This window comes from Osmia lignaria, chromosome 7, assembly GCF_051020975.1.
Source record: "Osmia lignaria lignaria isolate PbOS001 chromosome 7, iyOsmLign1, whole genome shotgun sequence".
NCBI lineage: Eukaryota > Metazoa > Arthropoda > Insecta > Hymenoptera > Megachilidae > Osmia > Osmia lignaria.
In genome coordinates this window covers 6,755,185-6,769,650 of record NC_135038.1, presented here as the reverse complement: position 1 = coordinate 6,769,650, position 14,466 = coordinate 6,755,185, and the positions used below count along the sequence as shown (strand labels likewise).

Sequence of the window (14,466 nt, the reverse complement as noted above, 5' to 3'; positions counted from 1 at the left end):
ATAATACTGAAGGCTTCTAGTATTTTTCATTCATGGGGTATGTTAAAATTTTAAGATTTCAGGTTCTTATAAAATTTCTCAATTAGCAAGAAATTAATTTAGATAATTATCGCAAAATAATACAAATTTATTATGTATTTTTTATTATAAAATGTACGATTTTTCCAGTTGGACGTTTGGTAAATTCTTTTATGAATCGAGATGCACCGAGATGCAGTTGCATTTTTCTAATGCACCAGTGCACAAAAATGCATATACATCGCTATGTAATTTTATTCTATCTGAAACTATTTCAAAGGTGTAATTCGCCTATTCGTAGAAATTTATTATCCAAGATATCTCGAGAATCGAGAAAATCCAAAGAGCAAATAGACTCTGAATTACAAATTTGTCTAGGAACCTAGAATCGCCCAAGCTTAATTCTAAGCTTATCTATTCGAAATCTTGGTGTCTCAAAGTCATTTGGCGACCTACTATCACCGACATCGGATCACACGGAATCTAAGATTGTTTTTGTTTCTTCCTAGAAACTGGGTAATCCAGTAATCTAACGTCTCGAGTAAAAGGTTAAGCTAGTTTATCGCGAAACGATCGTAAAAGTTATAAGATCAAAGAAAGATAAATTCACAAGGAAACTGGTTCGTTGAACATTTACCACAAAGTGAGACTGTTTGTTTTCGATTTCGTTTTGTTTATTCTATCGGTTCTTCTTTTGAAATTCCAAAAAATCCTGTTACGCGATAAGCATGTTACCAGATTGTTAAGAAGAATTCTTTCTAACGATACGAAGGTTTACGATTTCGAACATTTAAACTTCATTTGTTCATGCTTCGCGGAAGGTGATGCTGATGTTCGCTTCGTGTTACGTATCGTATCCTATTCAGCTTTCAGTCGACAAAAGGGTAAAATAGTTTTCACAATCTCGATAACATTCACTGCCAGTTTCTTACGTATTTCAATTTATTTTTTCTTATTTTGTACTTGTAAATATCACGATGTGTCTCGTGTTGAATACGATATTCGCATTATTAAAATACGCATTATTTTTTGAATTTATTTGAATTTTAACATAATATGACATAATAAGATACTTGTCTATGGTGCATACGCACGACGACGAGGCATAGTAGACTAAAGAGGAGACAAAAGAGAAGAAAGAAAGAACGAAGAGAAGAACGTTAAGAGGATTAGCGCTGCATTAGACGCGACTAGGCAATTCGCCAATTGTGCTAATCTCGATGCATTCTTATGTCTTGACAGTCGATCGATCACCACCGAGAAATTCAACCAATATTTTATAACCTTCTAACCAATTACATTCCATAATCATAGAATAATACCATTTCCTTAATAACTACACTTATCAAACTGGTGGATTTTTTATTTTAATGAAAATGTGTTATAATATTAATTATTTGGAATACGTTCATTTCATTTTCCAATTGAAACTCGATACCTTATGAAATTAATATAACGTTTAATTACCTATTTCAATTTGATAAACTGTATATTGAATCGTGTTAAGATGATTAATTATTCTCCACCCCCTTCCCTCATTTATTTATTTTTAATTTAAAAGACTAAAGTCCAATCTCGTTATTAAATTTCTAAAAGATTATCCACTTCCTCTGAGATATCTTTTATTCCAGATTAATTGTTACAAAAAGACCAACATCTCTCTGCAGAACTTTTGTCCCATTATTTCTCAAGGTACACGTGTTCCAATATAAATTAGAGGAAAAAGGGTTTTATCTAAGGGATAATTCAAAGGTAGCAAAATGGCGAACAAACAAAATCCGGGAATAATCGGAAACGATTTTAATGAACAGCATCCGTGGTTTCATTAACCAGGACAATTTTATTTCTCTGCTTGAAACAATTAAACGTATAAATTTCCGTGTGAGTCAACGCGTTTAAGTGCGTGCTTAAATTTCAAAGACCATTTTAATTAGCACAGTTCGACGTTCGTTTTAATGCACGTATGTACATGTGTGTGTGTATGTTTTTTCATCTCTCTCTTTCGTTACCGGGCTATGGATTTGGGTCTAATTAACGAGGCGCTCTGATGCGCACCAAACGTAGTAAAAGTCCATATCGCTCGTCGGTTATGCTGCATTGGAGCTTTGCCAGGATGCACTTGTTACTTTTATCTGTCGGTGTCGTTCACTCAACTCGTATTACTTAAATTAAACGAACTCCACTTCTACTGCCCCGGTTTCTCACTGTTTTCCTACGTTTACGGTTCTAATTTGCATTTCGTCGCTTCTTGTTGTTCGAAAAATCATAATATACACGGTGGCCACCATGTTAGGCAATCTACCTAAATATCTGAGAAAGATAATGTCTTCGTGTAATGGCCCATTCTACATTATTTTGAATTCACATCTTTCTCTTCGATAGAATTATTTATCAAAATTCAAGAAATAACGTGATATATTTCTTCTAAATTTTTAATCCCTGTGCAATAGAAATCGAGTACTTTCGCAGTCAGGAATAGGAATAATTAATTTTCTAATTTCAAATTCCAAGATTTCTATTTGCTACCTTACACTGTTAGCATAATAGTAATATTATTGAAAATAATATTTTTCTTTAATTATTCGAGTACGTTTAATTTGCGATTTCTGATCCCCAAGGTATTCCACGTATTAATACAGTATCCACTCGATAATTCCCCATTTCTTATCAAGGTTCATTCCAGAAACCGGAGACGTAGAAATTATCAGTATTTTCACGGATGACCGATTTTGCAATGATTGTTACCACCAACTATACTGAATAGCATCGAGGCAACAAAAGATGAGGTCGCGTAGCACCTGCAGCCCTGTGTGTTCAAACAATTCCAAGCAGCAGCGTGTTGCAGCCCATTCCTGTCCGTCTATTCAGTCGTCGTGAACGACCAGATCTCTCCCTTTCTATATCCAATAAAGGTGAAATTGCGAGGGCCAAGCATGTGGAATTTACGCATTGATGTTTAATGCAAAATTCAAATCGTTCCGTCAGCCCGGCCAGACTGCCTATACCCGTCAAGACACACTCCTTCCTCTTCTTCTTCTTCTTCTTCTTCTTTCTTTCATCTTTTTCCTGTTGAAGGAAGCCACCTTCAGGTTCTGAGTAACATATGACGCAATCTTGGCAGGCATTGTCAGGAAACCGGGGACATCTTTAATGTATGAGATAGAGGGATGCGGGGGGTCGGGGTTGGCCCCGACTACCGCGGTAATTGTCACGGTGTCAGCCTCCTGTTAGGCGACAAGCTACTCGTACAGGCACGCGCCTGCTATGCACGCTTTCGTCCTTTGTTCGAACGTTGGACATTCGTGGTCACGACAGCCCGTCGCTTTCCCTCCGTACACTCGATATGCTTGCCTCCTTCGAACGACCGAAAGGAGAGAATTTATTGGACGGTCGTTTGTTTTTCAAGCTTTATTGGATACTCTCTACCTTTCGTTCCGGGGAAACAACGTCGCTTCCTCCTTGTTACCCGATACGTTTCTTTATAACAATTTCCTACGGTATTGGACAATTGGAAGGATTTTTTTGGATTTTGATTGATACTTCGATAATTGGAAGAATTGAGGTATTGGAATTTAACGATAATAATATCAAGATGAAAAATACAAGCATAGTTCCATAGTGGTGTATCGAACTCAGGATAGAAGGATATTTTAATAATTATTATTATGAAATAGTAATAAGAAAATGGATGTTTTAATAATTATTTTTACATATTGGATGGTATATACATAGTATCACGTGTGTATTTATTTGTAATGGATGTTGGCGTAAGGCGTAGGGGAAAGCGTAAAGTGTCTGACTTATGAAGGTTTATACTACTACTTGGGTGTTTCCGGCTGTGTCGTAAATTCTTTTATCCGTTTCTTCCTCGTACTTTCACGTTTTCCCTTATTCTTTATTACACGTTTCTGGCGTTTTATCGTGAAATGCAACTTAGGTAGCGTTAAATTGAAGGAAGGCTCGCATGTCTGATCTTGCATGATTCATACTACTTACCGCGTCTAATACAGAAGAATTACAAGAAAATTGGACACTTACCTGCTTTCTTTTTCCTGTTTCTCGTTTGTTTCTTTCTGTATTTTTCTAACCAGCTGTAATTCAATGTCGAATTGATTTTAAACAAAGTACTTTTGCTATAACTTTATTATTAAACTACAGAGATTTGTGCATTTTTGAAACGAAAGATATAGAAATATTTTTTAACAATCTGCAGTCTACTTATAATTTAAATTTGTAGATTCTTGCATCCACAGTAATTTTTAATCTTTTGTTTCGATAATTTTATGTTTACCATAATTTAAATTTGAAATCATTTAAAGCAGCTCACTGAAGCAGCACGACTTCAAAGGGTTGAAGGAAGTTTGCAAATGCAAAACCCTGAAATCTTTTAATAATTATTCTTTCTGTTTCTCTTACCAAGACTTACCTGGCCCTGTTTCCTATTTCGTTCCTTCAATTTATCTTTAGGATTCCCCAGCCGTATATCCTTCTTCGTCCTCTTCTGTTTTTCCGTATTTCATTCCATCCGTCTTCTCTGGTAACGCTATTCTCCATACACGGGGTCCCTGGAAGCCCAGGTAGACCGGGTTAAATGAGAGAGGAAGCTACGTTTCCACGTCGACACGTGAAATCCCATCGTAGAAAATTACGCGAATTTATACCACCGGTCTACCGTCTCCCATTTCGACTCCTGGGTTCATTCGTCCGTGAATTGGACTTTCCGTTGGAAAGCTCGAACGATAAAAAACCCAGTTTGTCACGTGTCGAACGACCGTGTCGACATGCTTTTTTCCTAGATGTGATGGTTTTAGCGATGTTTTAAAGATGATCTTCCTCGATTTTTTCTTTTATTTAACCTACTTGATTCTGTAGATTAAATTCATCTCTGATTACTAGATAAATTTAAAAAAAAAAAATTATTTTCTCAGAAAATTGCTTCTAAATTATTTTAATTAATATTTCAAACAGATGCTATTTCAAACAAATTTGTGGATGAAATTAATTTCTCGGGGAAATGCTTCTAAATTATTTTAATTAATATTTGAATTAGATGGTATTTTAAGAATTGTTTATTGTTAGATTTCGAGCTAAATCAAATGTTTAATTGGATTTGTTCTAGAAATGGTCCCACGAAATATCTTATTCTTGCCATGCATAATAAACTCTCCGCTTTATCGAATTAAAGCAGTCAGTTGATGGCACAATAGACTATAATACGTCTGCCCAAGGAATCTCTTCTTCATCGATAAAGAAGAAACCCATTCAGATTCCAAGGCGTTTCCGTTCTCTATGCATTAATTAACACGGATCACGTACATTCGAAGGGAAGAGGGAGAGTTTCTCTGTTAACCCTAATAACTGGAATCCTGTCGGTGTCATTAAAAATAGCGATTTAAATTCAAATGAAAACGCTCTCACTCTCGCTGCCTTTCTATTCTACGTTCGATACCTAATTACTATTCCCTGTTTCACCTCGTTTCACGAAGGCACAAAGAAGAAAAGCCGGGAACGGACAATTGTTAGGGAACTATACGTTTCGAGGATCCTTCACGAACGAGCTATAAGGTAACAGGGAAACATAGGTGTAGAAAATCTCCAGGGGTTAAATGTAATTTGCCTCTGTACAAGACAACCCTCTAATCCGTGACCGACCGAGCTCACCTACGATTCTCCGACCTTTTCCTTCCTTTTTCTAGAAGAGAACGAAGGTTTGCTCCACGAAATTAGATTATGTTTCTCGGGAAGGATAAGACGGCGAGATAACTCGATACAGACAGTGTTAATTCTTGCTAGGAGAAAAGCACCAAGAGAGAGGATAATTCTGGAAATAGGTAAATGACATTTGATTGAAGTATGCAGGTGAATCGGGAGCAACCATCAAACGTCGTAAAGACGTGACCTAATTAAAAACTATTTTTGAGACCTTGTTCTTAATAGATATTTCATGTCAGATAGAAAGTTTAATTTCTATCTTGATTTCATGACAGAAAAGTTTCATCAAGTGATACTTATGATACATCAATTTAAAGCTTAAATTGTAACAAAAATAACTACAAAAAGGTTTTTTGAATATCTTTATTCTTTGTTGAAATATAACGTTTCGAATAGAATGTTAAATGTTTCAAAATACCGATCATTTGTATCGTTAAAAAAGACATAAATCGACCTTTTCCCATGCAACGCCATTTTCAATGAATAAAATTCGACAAAGGAACAATTTTCTACACCGTTCCGTTACAAGAACACGTTCGAAAGTAGAGAAAAGATGTTCGCCGATCCCTCGAGGGAGCTATGAAAATTGGCGCTCTGTACAAGCCATCTCCTAATTCGTGTGTTCGTCCAATACACGTAGCTTCTCTGAAGAAATTCGTAGCGAGACTTCTCCGTAAGAGCTCGGCAGCTTTTCAAAATTTCATCTCGGAAGCAACCAGGACAATACCGGGCTTCCGTGGTGGCGACGACGTCACGACACAATGTATTATAAAATATTCCAAAAGCTGGCAAGAGTATTTGCTATTCAAGGAATTCGAAGAAATCACACGAAAAAACTGGCCAAAATTCGTTTCTTTCTACGTGTTTATTTTTTCCAAAAATATTGCACCAACGTGGAACACGATTTTGGTAATTTTGCGGGTGAAATTGTTCTCCGTTAATCGGGAAACATCCAATCGCGTGGTAATTTGAATTTCGCATTTGTAATTTCTGGTTATCGATGGAAAACTGTTGTAATTCGCGGGATGGAGAACGATAACGTTCATAGAAACGATAGACATAGTTTTGAAAGGGAATTCTCGTTTTGACGATGGACTAGAGAATCGCAAAGTACAATGGATTTTATCGTGATCGTTGAATAATTTATACAAGCGGTGACGCAACTGGAATCAGCTCATCATTTTAGTCGCATTCAATTGCGAATCCATTGTAAAGTAACCATTAATAATACCTTCTAGGTCACGTTAACCGTTTTGCCAGTCCAACTATTAATCAGAGTTATTTCCATTTATATCATAATTTCGCGAATGCCTCGAAACGGGCACGCGAGATAATCTGCATGTGAATATAACGAATTTGCACCTGCGTTTACGAAGTGTTTCGTTTGTTCAACTCGTATATCTACGAATTGGATGAAATTTACTATTAAATCATGCTTACCAGAAGTAATATCCAATGGGTTTTGTAACTTCTTGTTTAACATTCTGCTCCACACGTTGCATCGTTACAACTTTTCTTCTTTATTTAAAGAATTCTGTCAAATCAATTTTTCTATATTTTATATTTCAGATATTTGCAAATTTTAAATTTCTAAATTACCAAATTCTACTTTGAAAATATATTTATATTTTAAGTATTTACAAATTTCCAAATTCTGTTTTGTAAAGTTTAATAAATTTAATTTCAAGTCCAGCACAGTAATTCTTAGCGCTGCTTAATATTTAAATAATTCCACGTTAAATAATAAAAATTTTTAAATCATCGAAGCAGAAGGAAAGTTAATGCCATTAGCACCTTATTTTCCTAGCATCGTACGGCGCGTCGCGTTCGTTCGTGACGTTGTTTCGTCGCTCGTTCCTATGCTTCTTCGCCTACCCCCGGAGCATTGAAACTTCGCACGGAATCGTGGCCAACCGTGGACGAAAGTTGGTCCACGTGTGCGAGATAAATCGACGAGACACATGCCGGAATCCGCAACTGACGTGCCGAGTTTCGTCGTACAGTTGCCTGACCGAATAAAGCGGATCCACGCTCGGGCTCGACGATTTTAACACGTTCGCGAACGCTTCGCGAACGATCCCCAGGACCAGTTGCTCTTGTTTGACCGCGACTCTGCGCGGTTTGATGGAGATTGCGGTATTAAAGGTGATACATCACACGCGGAAAATTGACGAGCGACGTTCCGTACTACTATCAACAGCTTTCGCACTTGCGAAATTAACATCCACCGTATGATGAACATTTTCGCTATTTTGAGGTATTCTATGATTCACTTATCCGGTTGGAGAATTTTATAGTGTTTCGTGATAAGATCGATAATTTTGAGGGAATCAGGGGGAGGAACGTCTGGTCTAATTTCATGACAGAAAAGTTTTACGAAATAGAACTTGCAGCATGTCAATATAAAGCTTAGAGTTAGGCAAAAATAACTGTGTAAAGGATTTATCAATATTCTTAACACAAACTAATTTATTGTTAATTACAGTGGAGGATGTATATTTACTAGGTTGGCTATTGTTTAAAAGAATTTCATGACAGAAAAGTTTCATCAAATAGGACTTGTCATATGTGAATTTAAAGTTCAAAGTGTGACAAAAATAGCTATGTAAAAGATTCATTTATATTCGTACCAAAAAATAACTATTTGGATATTTGGAAATAGAGAACACAAATTTGCATATTGATTGATCCATGGTTATCATTCACATGTAACCAATCCTTGTGTATTAAGAATATTGATAAATCTTTTACACAGTCCTTTTCATCTAATTTTAAGCTTTAAATTGATGTATCATAAGCTGCAGTTGATGAAACTTTTCTGTCATGAATAATGATAGAATTCACATCTTGAATAGTACCAATAAAAATGTCGGAATAAAAAATGTTTTGATCGATCATTCATCCAATCATGTTTGCATAAATTGCAATTATAACGTAGAATAAAACAGCCTGGATTTATTACACTTTCGCGGCTGTTTCTAAACGAGAAACGATTCTCGAATTGCAGTTGGCAGATTGGTGGACGCATCGGGACAGTAAAAAGTTTGTCGAAAGCAGAAATTTCGAAAACGACGGTTTTTTCCCTGTCACCGGCACAACGTATTCAGCGTTATTTTATTATTCTTGTCAATGTCGCAGGCAATTGTATCTCGGCTCGTTCCACCTAGCTGGTTAACGCTCGCGAATCGTACGGCGGGTCACTAAACCCGTTGAATTTCAACCCATTATTATCATTATCATCGATGAGTTAATAACGCTCGAGTTATTAATGCACGCTATTAACGTTTTAGTTTCGTTATTTAATTCCCCGCGAAATTACTGCTAATTAAAAGTGCTTGTAGTAGTGAAGAGGCATTATAACACGGCCCTATTGTAATAATCATTACAGTGAAGTTTATAATTATGTGAAGCATTTGTATAGACTTGAAAATCTCTCACGATACTTAATAAATGATAATTAATTTAATTATGTGCGATTCATGATGGATGAGGATCTATAAAATTTGTTTTTAGTATATAATAAAGTTCTCATTGTTTCATTCTTGCTAGCTCTAGACCTAATTTATATTATATTAGAGTAAATAATAGAGCATATTAGGATGTGTTTTCAATATCAGTGTGATGAATATCAAAAGGGTTAAATGTAGCAGTATTTTATGGAGATCATATGAAATTCTGGTTCGCCGTCATTTTATTAGTGTCACCAGCAATTATAACCATTTATTGCAGCGCGAAAGGATGCATCGTTGCAACGCGTCGGGACCCGTTAGATTTGATGCATTAACTGTCTGAAAAATTTAATAATACTCGAGGACGAATTTTTATTGGTACTCCAACCGCAATACTCTTCCTCGGAAATGAAATTGCCATCACATACAGGATGACATATTAAAAATAGAACATTTGATCTATTCTTCGTTTGGAAGTTCTATTTTAAAAAAATCACTTATATAAATTATATAGACATTCTAATTTTATTGAAAGTTTACGGGGTCGAATCAATGATCTTAATTTTAATGCAATCCTTTAATTATTAGTATTTTCTTTTTAAATAATGATTGTAAATTTTAATGAAAGTAATTTCAAGTGTTTTATTTAATTCTGATAAATTGTAGAAATATCTTATTAATAGTATTTTTCATGAAATATCAGCGTTAGCAACGGCGAGTTGAATTCTGATTTCATTGGTAGCTGGATAATACAGGACGCCCCATAAAGTTTAACTACTTTTCATTCCTAGTTACTCCATACCATTGTAGAGAGTGTGTGTGTGGAGCACTTTCATTTCGGTGTAATCGTGCCGTTGGGTCTCGTACGTTTGTACAGGGTGGTTCCACAGGAATGGAATACCTAATTATTTCCTTTGTCGTAACAGATGCAACAATACGTTCCACGTGCTGCAAAGACCTCCCTTCTAAAAATCATTTTTCACCTGGAATAACTGAATGAAAAAAATGTACATTCCTTTTTGAAATAAATTTAACGTTCTGTGTAAAACATATCCAACGGTTAAGGAAGGAAACTTTTTCATAGAATTGAAATTATTTCAACTGTAAGCCCACTACGAGCTGTGCTTTTCTGGTATAATTGCATATTAATTAACAAACAGATATTTCTTTACCATGCTTTGTACGTAAAATTTCATTGTTTTTCTCTTTCTACAATATAATTTTGTTAGTTTAAAAATAAAAATTCTCGCTGATGCTCGTTAAAATTAAAAAATCTTCTCATTGACTAAAAAGATATAATACGTCAAACGTGTATTTCTAACGATCCTCATCTCAGTTTAAGTCTCTTAATAATTGGTCTCAATTGCACCACGATTATTGACCAAGACTAGTTTCCTTTCCATTGGTCCCTGTAATGTATTCAAAGAGGATGGTAAACTGTTCGTTATCCTTGATGAAATATTTCTTTCGTTTGCACACCACTTCCTTCGAAGTTCACAGAAACGTCCTGTACTTTTGACACGAGTTAACTTAAGCCAGAACGAGCCAAGATGGAATTAATTAAATCAAAGATTCGCTGAATTTCTTCCATAACGGTAAGACCCCTCGAAGATCGGGTCAAGATTCCAATCTTTTAATTGTCGCTGGTGGTAACTGAAGCAGTCTGTCATTTTTATGATAAAAGAAATATTCTTCAGTGTTTTCAGAACACTTTGTCTTTCTGTATAATTAGTCTGTATTAATTATCGGCGCTCCTTACGTTCCTAATTGGAGGAATATTAATTATAGATAGTGGAATGGATGAGTAGAGCTAATAATTTGGATAATATAAGTATTCGATGCATTTGGTTATGAATTCTTTATTTGGATAATTAGGTATTTAACGCGTTTTAATTTGGATAATTGGGATATTTGCAGCATTCTAATTCGAATAATTCGAATACTACATTTTTATTTGGGTAAATGGAGTATTCGGCGCATTTTAATTAGGATGATTAGAGTTCGGTTAATTCGAATACAAATTTCTTATTTGGGAAAATGAAATATTCAACACGTTTAAATCAGGATAATTAAGGTACTCTAAGCGTCTAAATTCGGGTAATTAGCGTATTTAAGCGTCTAATTTCCACTTCGAATTCCTTATTCGAATAATTATTCGTTGAAATTTAAATAAATTCGAATACGAATTCCTTCTAATAAGGAAACTAAGAAAAGGCAACAAGGTTTTCATCTGTTTGGTCAGTGACGAGGCGCAACAAATCCGAGGAAATTTCGTTATTACGAGCTAAACGACACGTTTCACCCCCTTCGAAATCGTTAGTGTATGATCTATATTAGCCAGGTAAGGGGATGAGAGGCGGAACGAGGCGCGACAAGAAGCGTGTGTAGAAAAGCAACACGCTAGTAATCTTCCATTTTATGGACCAAGACAGCACGTTGGCGAAGCCGTTGCCAAAGCTATTTCCAGGCAGCGCTGACTTTGCTTCGTCGACTCTCGGGTTTCTCCTCAGCTGTTCATCGGGATCCACGTTGCACCCTGTTCACTTTGTATCTCTCTCTCTTTCCCTCTCTCTCTCTCTTTCTCTAATACCATGAGACGTGGCCAAACGTCCGTTCTTATGGTTTCGTCGAATTAGTTTCAAGCGGCGTCGCGCAATTGTCAGAGATAGAGTCGCAGAACGACTCTTTAGGACGGCAATTGCCGTCTGCTGACGATAGCTGTACGTGAATACTAATTGCTGTCGCACTTATGATCCTCGATTACACTCTGATCCTTGATTATTGCGGTCATTCACGCGACTGCACTCGCGCGATATCGTTTTCTTTCGCGATCGCTCTGTTTCTTCTTTTCCCTTCTTAATAGCTTCTTAAAGAGTTTCACTTATCAGATTATCTTATTCTTTATAAAATTATTTAAGAAAATCTACCGTAATGGTAGTTCATCTGCAACGAAGTGCAGACGACTTTCAACTCTTATGATATTCATTGCTTGATTCAGTGAAGAATTAGTCATTTTCTATCAAATGTATTTATAAAACGCTTATGTAGTCTCTTTCTACAAAGTTTAAGCTTTAATTTGACACATCATAAGTGTTATTTTGCAATACTTTTCTGTCATGAAATGAACTTTCTATGAAACAGTGCAATGTATTAGAAATCACTGCTTTGATGTTCATGATTTACTGTATCTATCTTATGACTAACCATTTTGTACTAAGGGTGCTAATGCAAAGTGCTTCTATGTAGTCTTTTTCTTCAAAGTTTAAGCTTTAATTTGATATACCATAGGTGTTATTTTGTGATACTTTTAAGTCATCAAATCATGACAGATTTTTCATACTTCTAAATTCACAACCACTTGAAAATGAACTCCTTCTTTCAATGTTTCACCTAAAGTTTTTCTTTAAATAATAACCAGCCCATATATAGGAAAAATGAAAGCTTAAATCATTCTAAAAGAGAAACAGTTTGCCTTGTATCCTGAAAGACGTGTACGATCAGTAAACGTCAAATATCGTTTTATCTGAAAGGAAAATCCGACCCGTACGAAGCTTTCTTGTATTAATCAGCCTTGATAGATGGACAAGAAAAAGAATGAAAAGAAAACGGATGATACGTTGATCCGGCTATAATTTTAAGCATATGCATCGTGTATTGGATTACATCCAGAAGCGAGTTTATAGTTGCACTCGCGTATTCGCCCGATTCGAAATAGAATGATTCATAGACAAAGACCTTGTTCTAATTCAAAACGAAATACGGAAAAGCTGCGGACCGTATCGGTTCGCTTCGAGGATTTTACGAGACTCGCGGGCTTATTTTTGAACTGTTGAAACAGCAAAAAAAAAATGTTGATAGAAGAAATAATAGAATTGGCGAGAAATCTTCCACAAGACATATCAAGATTTTCTTTAATACATTACAGACGTATTAATGGGATTATTTACCTTAGTTCCGAGAAAAATGTTCTTCGATCTATTTAACATCACCGTTAAATTTGCAATTATACTATGTTCATTACACGATTTAATGTTTTCAAATTATTCTACATTAGGTTGCATTTGTCAAGAAAATGCAGCTCGACCCGCTTGGGAATACGTCGTCGACCTGGATATTTTTCTATTGAACAAAAAATAATTGTGTTAAGCTTTTCTAAGAAATCTCATTTGCAAAGACGTCTATTCATCCCACGTTGCACGGTGCAAAAACACCGGAATTTTGCTTAAGTATCACGATTTTGGAGCTGTACATACATTAGAGCGCTCGTACAATGGTCGCTCTAGACTTCCGTTGTTCGCTCACGGAGCGAACAGTTGTGCAGACTTTTTTTCCTCCACACCGGTAATTAACTCAAAAACGCTAACACCGTGGAACACGGGAGCGTAACGGCACCGTAGACCCGCCTCTCTTTATGCTCTTTCTCTTTTACCTGTTCGTTTCACCCCTTTTTGTTTGGCATTTTCCCTTTACACGCGTCTCTTGGAAGGTTTACACATTTAATTCCAGGTCAGAAGCCAATGTTATGTTTATACCACTCGAAATAATTCAATAGTTTGTTGCTTGATAATTGGACAATTAAACATTTCCAAAATTAAACTGCCCTTGTATAGACAATATAGGATTATTTAATTATCCACTTTTATATTTCTTTTTACAATTTTTTATATCCATGTGGAAATATTGCAAAAATAAATATTTATTTCACATTTTCAAAATAAAATTGAATAAATTTAAAATAATAGAGATACAGTAAATAAAATATAAAAATATCATTCGATCTTTGATTTATATTTTTTGCTACCGGAAAGGTGTTGCAATTTACAATAATATACATGAAAGCAAAATTAATGAACAAAATTATTTTTTAAAAAGGGAAAATCAAAAATAGAAGACTACCTATCAATTAAAAATAATTTTCTTAATGAAATTATATATCGTTCATTTGTATCATAGAAGTGTAATAGTTTGATAGAAATCTTGTGTGATCGGTTTTAGAGGATATGTTTTTCAGAAACGTCTTGGAGTAGACGGCTTTAATCAACAATCGTTGTTTAATTAGTGGCTGCCGGTAGATTAATCGCGGCTGATAACAGATCTGCTGTTAATCGCGTGTAATGGGTATCCGATAGGTCGAAAGTTTGGCGTATCAATCTATCTTAACCACATGTTCGATAAACGACTCGGTTGGACTAATGAGTCATCTCCATCTCGATCGTTGGTCCACGACTGTTTTCGTTATTACTACTTTTTATCGCCTCTAAAAAACAAACCTTACATAAAAACATCA

At 35.5% G+C, this 14,466-nt stretch overlaps 1 protein-coding gene across 2 annotated transcripts in view; it reads left to right on the top strand.

Moving 5' to 3' along the window:
* Nucleotides 1-14,466, top strand: part of LOC117604412 (uncharacterized) — a 201,701-nt gene that overhangs the window by 77,546 nt on the left and 109,689 nt on the right. The gene's annotated exons all lie outside the window — the stretch shown is intronic.